This window comes from Nothoprocta perdicaria, unplaced genomic scaffold, assembly GCF_003342845.1.
Source record: "Nothoprocta perdicaria isolate Ctin4 unplaced genomic scaffold, notPer1 scaffold_14, whole genome shotgun sequence".
NCBI classification, from domain to species: domain Eukaryota; kingdom Metazoa; phylum Chordata; class Aves; order Tinamiformes; family Tinamidae; genus Nothoprocta; species Nothoprocta perdicaria.
Window position 1 is genome coordinate 3,179,655 of NW_020454538.1, and position 6,495 is coordinate 3,186,149.

The following is a 6,495-nucleotide window of genomic DNA, read 5'->3' on the forward strand; positions in this document are numbered from 1 at the left end:
GACCAGAGTCTCATTCCTCTGGGCTTCAACTCAGCCGCATTTTTATTTGTTTGTTTATTTCCCCAGCTCTAGTCTGACCCCAGCTGCGACTCCTCTGCCAGGCCAGTTTTGGAGGTGAAGCCTAAAGCTTCCCCGTGCTCCTGGGAGCAGAGGTCCTGCATTACAGACTGCCACAGCAACCAAGGGGCCAAACTCATGCAAGGCTTAACCATTATTTTATGTGCAGGTGTTTGTCCACATGCAGTAAGGGAAGGACTTTCCTGATGGGCCTTTGTTTGAAGGGATGGGAAAATTTTGAGAAAAGTGAAAAAAGGACCTGCACCTTCTTAGAAGGCAGCATGTCCAGGTTAGTGCGTGCAGAGGTGGAAATGACTTAGATTGCAGCCCTCCTACCACCCCACAGCGTTGGAACGGAGAGGGAGCTGGGCCCGAGGAGCAAAGCGGAGGTGGAGGGAGCGCCCGCGCTGCTGTTCTGCCTGTGCAACCCGTCGCGCGCCGCTCTGAAGTAGCCACAACTGCTGCTTGATTTATTTGCATTTCTGCGCCGGGGCGGGTCAGCAGAGTTAAACCTCTGGGTACACAGCTGATTGTGGCTGCCATTCCCCCCTCTCCACAGCGCTCCCGCGCTGGCCCCAGAGCAGCGGCGGGACAGAGGGCTCCGGGCTACCAGCCGGCGTAGAGCGGCTCCGCGGGGCCCGTGCCGCCGTAGGCCGGGCGCCCCGAGCCCCCCGGGAGCAGCAGCCGCCTCCAGGGGCCGGTCCCGGTCCCGGCGTGGCGCCGGCGCCGCAGCAGCGCCGCGCACGCGGCCAGGGTCCCCCCTGCAACACAGCGCAGAGCAAACAGCGTCAGACGGGAGGGTAAAGCGCCCGGGGAGCGATTTCCTATGACTTCTCGGCTGAAATACTGTTTTTTATTACATTAAGGTTTACTTTCCTGCACATTGTGCAGAGAAAAATTTTGGAAAGGATGCTCAACTTGGGCCTTTCAGTTGAGAAAGGCAGATTTTTGATGAAATAATTCAGTTCCTTGCCTTTGTGCTCCAGTGCATCTGTCTAAGCTCCTGTTTACGCCATTGTACTATTTTCCACCAGAAATCTTCATGAACTGCAGGCTAGTTGCATTTGTGCTCTCCTAGTGCAGGACCTTGCAGAGAAATTAGGTTGCTCTGTACAGTGCTTATAATGAAGCACCGGAGATAACTGACCTCGATTAATTTGGAGTCTAGGCTGAGGTCAGGACTGTCAGAAAAAAATACTTTCAGGTTGGGCACAGGCACCAAAGTAACTGGCAAATATCAAGTATTGCAACAGTTGTGTGGTCTTTTTTACTTTTTTTCCAGCTTAAGCCTAATCAAAGAAAATGGACCTAGAAGTAGGACAAATCTGTCCCCGTGCTGCAGTGTGTGCAGGTTCATGGTGTGAGCCACCTCCGGCACCCCTGCGCTCGATCCTGGCCTCTTAGGAAACATTCCCCGGCTCTTCTGAGCAGGGCCTGGTTCTTTTTGCTCCCATCCTGAGCAAACTCTGAGATGCAGGACACTGCTAAGGACCAGTGGACCCTGTTGCTCAGACTCATCTATCAGCCACACTGCTTATGCAGCCTTTGTGTACACCTGATTTTAATCCATTTCCTTTCTCACTTCAGATGATGCCTGTGCTCCTAGCAGGTTTCTGGAACCCGGCTCTGCAGAAGGGGAGGGATTTTGACACGGGCTTTCAGTGGTGGTGTGTGACACCAGCACCTGTAGGCTCTTACCCTGGCACCGCTGCACCGTCTGGGGAAGAGCAGTCGCACGGGGCTGCTGAGGCTGCAGCTTCTCCAGACTCTCCCTTTCCGCTTAGATATCCCTGAACGTCACAGGAGGATTTCAGTGACAGCAGCTCTTGGTGATTACTTAGTGGAAAAGCAGCTTTGCCCTCGCTCCTCGTCACCGCAGGGAATAACACGTCCATCCCTCTTATCGCCCCTTTCCCGTGGGATAACCTGGAGCCTGGCAGGGCAAAGAGGGTTCAGGAGGCAAAGGAGGTGCCCAATGGCTGAGCTAAGGCTTAAGTACCGACACAGGGATATGTGTCTTTAATCCGTTAGACTGGAGGGGATGGAAGCCTTGCCAGGATAGCTGGAGCAAACAGAAACCCTACAGTAATGCCGCTCAGGTACCTGTGGGTCTTGGTTTAAACATCCTGCTTCCCACTTTGCACTTTTTTTGCCTTTTTTTTAAGCACCTACAGCAGTAACAGTTGGTGGTTTGCATCGTGTTTGCTTTGGTTGAACCTTCTTCCCAGTTTTGTTCAAAAACTACAAAACTCCTTTCCCCGCCCCTGCTAAAACCGCAAATGCTGCTTCATCCTTATTTTGGAATCCGTGTTCCCCATGGAGCCCCTCGTAGAGAGGCTCGTCTGGCCTGTTCTGTAATAACTAATTAAAGCAAAGGCTGGGGCTGTCCCCCGGGCGGAGGCTGCACCCCTGCCTTGCTACAACCAGCACCTCCCAGGCTGGCAACATCCCTCCTACAGGCTCTGCTGGGAGCTAGTCCAGCAAAGAGGCCGGTTGCTCCATCCAGGAGGAGTCAGGCACCAGGAAGGGCAGCAAGGAGGCACAGAGAACCACTGGGAGCTGCCCCACTGTTTGCCCAGGTGCTGTGTGAGCCCCACGGAACACACAGGGCAAGCAGAGACCTGGTGGTCTGTACCTTCCACGTGCCTTCTCTTTAAGTAGTTGGTAAAATCCCAAGTCAAATGGATGTTTCTGTGGGGCTTCTCCATGGAAGCCTCATCTGTGGTCGAGTGTGGTCTGTTTCGCTACTTGGAGGCATGCAAGATATTCCACACACACCTTTAGGGCAACCCAATACACTGGACCGAGCTGAGGGTAACATCTTGAGATGGAGGTTTAACCAAACCACGCTGAGGTGGCAGGATTCCTCAGTATCTGCAGGTCACGTTTTAACCCATTTGTAGCCCAGGCATCTTACAGCCCTTCACAGCAGCCGCTGCATCGGGCCCTGCTGTGGTGTCTGAGCAGCGCTTGAGCTGTTAGACCCAGCTGCTCAACAGGCCTCAGCCAGCTCACACATCACCTACTTCTCTACCCATAGACTGGGGAACAAAGTGCATCACAGACATCACCCACATACCCAAAGTGGTCCCAGCTTCCACAGGGAACTGGGACTCCCACTGCGCTTTGGGGCAGCGAGTTGGGGGCACATGAGGAGCTAGGGGAGACGGTGCAACCGAGGAGACCACGGGTGAACAGGATAAGCTGGCAGGCCCTCGCTGGCAGTGCTCAGGAAAGCCCGGGCCCGCCGGCCAGCGAACGGTGCTGCGGCAACACGGCGCGGGTGGCTGGTTTCAGCAGGGCGCCGCGCCGGGGACACTCACCTGCTGCGCCGGCGGCCAGGAGCACGGCGAGCAGCGGCGCCGCGCGGCACGAGCCCCCCGCCTTGGAGAGCAGGCCCTGGGTGCAGAACCGGGGCTCGGCGCTGCCCGCGGGGCACAGCGCGGCTGCCGGGCACCCGAGCGGCTCCGCATCAGCGCTCTGCCCAAAGGAACACGAGAGTTAACGCAGGCAGCCGAGGCTGTAACAGGTCAAGGACCTCCTCCCCGCTCGGCCTAACATGTTAAGAGCCTCTGGGAGCTGGGGGGACGGCCATTGCTTTAGCACCCACTGCCACACTTACCTTGGAAGGGGGATTTTCAGGAGTCACTTGAGTTCCCACAAGAATCTCTTCCTGAACCAGCTCAGGGCAGAGGCAGGAGCAGAGCCCGGCTGCCACCACAGCTCCATGCAAGGCACCCAGCAGCCTTGCAGCAGCAGCGCTGGGTGCTGCTGCGTCTCTTCCCCTCATCCTCCCGAGCCAAAGCAAAGAAAGGGCCGGCCTGTCTGCCCCTCTTCAGAGAGCAGCAGGGCTCCATACAGAGCATGTCCAAGCACCGAAGAGCCTGGGGGACCACCCTCTGACCTTCCCTCATGGCTACTGGGAGGCTTCAAATGCAAAACAAAGTGGGCCCAACTCCTGGTATCCCAGTTTAACCCTCTCCAGGGTTAAATTGGAGCCCTATACAGTCTAGGAGCAGGCTGTCTGCATTAAAGGTTTAGGTGAAAATGGTGTTAATTTAAGCATATGTAGCTTATTGCAGGATACCTGTATTTATTAATCAAGACTGTCAGCTAACGGGGACTCACAGGACAGTAGTGGTTTTCCGGGCACAGGTCACAGCTCTCCATGCCCGGCTGTAGCTGGTACTTCCCTGCCTCACAGGGCCTGCAGCTGCTGTCGTTGGGACCTTTGAACGTGCCTGAACAGCAGATAAACACAAAATTACAATGTGGGACAGAATCCTCGGGCCTTTGCAAGCACACAGGGATGATTTCTCTTTGAAAGGCAGGTGGGGAAGAACATCAGCTGCTTCTCGTGCATCGCAAAGGCTGAGCCTGGGCTTTGCTCCTTGCTCAGAGGCAAAGGGGAGGGAGGTGCAGGGGAAGAGAGAAGAAGGACGATGTGGTTTTAGGTCTGGTGAACAGAGCAAGTTTCAGTAGGTATTTTAGGTAGTGCGAGGTGGGTTTAGGACCGAACAGTGGCTCTGAAATAAAGTTATTGCTGGAGGCCAGCAAGACGTCATACTCCCTAGTTCTGGACCAAACACCTTGGAGCACTTTGGAGCTGGCTGAGCGGATTTCAAAGCACAGCTCCCTCCTCAGGGCTTTGCAAGGACTAGGAGCCACTAAATCTGTGGGTGTCACGGTGACTACTGCTGCTTTGCACATTTAACATCCCTGGACATGTATGCTCTCTGGCACGGGCAGCTGCTGCTTCGGGCACCAGGGAGACGGAGAGGCCCCTCGTGCCCCACACCGGGCGCCCCTTGGCCAGGGTCTGCAGCAGCCAGGGCACCCACTGCCCCCCGGCCCCCTGCCCCGACCCGCAGCCAGCAGCAGGGGCAGGAATGCAGCCCTCCCCATGGCTCCTTACCTGGGGGGCAGGCTGTGCATTCCCGGGCCGCCCAGCCGAGCGCCTCCTTCCCACCGGGACAGGCCTGGCACACAGGGCAGCTGCTGGTGCTTGGGGAGGAGGCACAAAGCAGGAGCATGAGCAGCCCCAGCCCGGCCCCACCGCCGCCCCCGGGGTGCTCCCCATGCTCCCAGCCCAGCCCCATTTCCCACGTTCCCATCCCTCAGCAGACTTGACTGGAAATGCTCAGTGGATGCTCAGGAGACAGACACGCAACGCAGCTGCACAAGCCCCAAAGGTGACTTTGAGGCAACTGAACTGGTTCAGCAGAGACCCACTGGGTAACGTGGCACAAGCAAGCGCCAGGCAAGATCAGAAGGAGGGTAAATATTCAGAGACCAGCGCATCTGCTGTGAATTTAAAGATGCCCCCCTGGCGCAGGCATCCTCAGCCTGCAGGGTGCAGGGCCACCTCGAGGCTGCACCCAGCTGGGGAGCCCCTTCTCCGTGATAAGGTGACCGCAGCCAGGACAGCTCAGCTGCCGCCTCCTGCATATCCTGACCGAGGATACACAAACTACCAGCTAGGCCCGGAGCCATGAACACCCCAGGGACTCCCAGCTAAATCAGTGTCCATCGTTAGCCTGTTCAGGACAGCTGAGCTGAACTCTGCTGCGAAGCACCTGGGCCCCCTCTGCATCCAACCGCCCGTGGGACAGGTGAAGGTTGGTGAGACTGCTCCCAGAACAGCCGAATGAGCCCCAAAGTCCCTCCTAGCTCACACAAAGCTGTACCTGTCGGCTCTATCCCACCCCCTGCCCCATCTCCCTCTCCCCTGGACTCAGCAGCTTCAGCTGCTCAGCTGGAGAGTCAAGAGCAACTTTATGTTTGCTGCTACAACAGGTCTTCACAGCTCAGCGACGGCTACCAGCAGGAAGACACCTGGCCCATAGACCTCTGCAGGCCCCGTGGATTTCTTACTTGCAAAATGATCCAGGCGGGCACGGCAGGCAGGAAGTGGCGTTTTGCTGCGAGCTGAAATACCCTGGGGAAGAAGAGGGCAAAGAGTCAGGATCTCCCCTCTGCTGTCCCCATCCCCACCCCGCGACCACAACCACGACAAATTACGTTGGTTGCTGAAAGGCAACCGAGACAGCGCTGCGAGGCAGGGCAGCATTTCACAGCTGCCTCCAGGACACTCCTGTTTGCTCGCCAAAGGTCCCAGGTGTTTCCTTAGTGGAGACAGACACCGGGGAGGAAGCAGAGGAGGAGGAGGCGCCTGTCACCTCATGACTGCAAGTTCCCCAACAGGAGCTCCATGCGGGATGCTTCCCGCTCCAGGAGGCAGCGCTGGTGCTCAGGAGGGCAGCAAGCCCTGGCAAAGCCGGGGTGGCACCTCACTCAAGGCTGCACCCAACGCCACGAGGGGACAGGCCTGGGCCGTGCGGCCGACACGATCCAGCTGTCAGCCGACCGGTCTGGGGAGCAGGTTTTCAGGAGAGCAGCCGTGTGGGTCTGAGAGGAGCAGGTTTCCAGGAGAGCAGC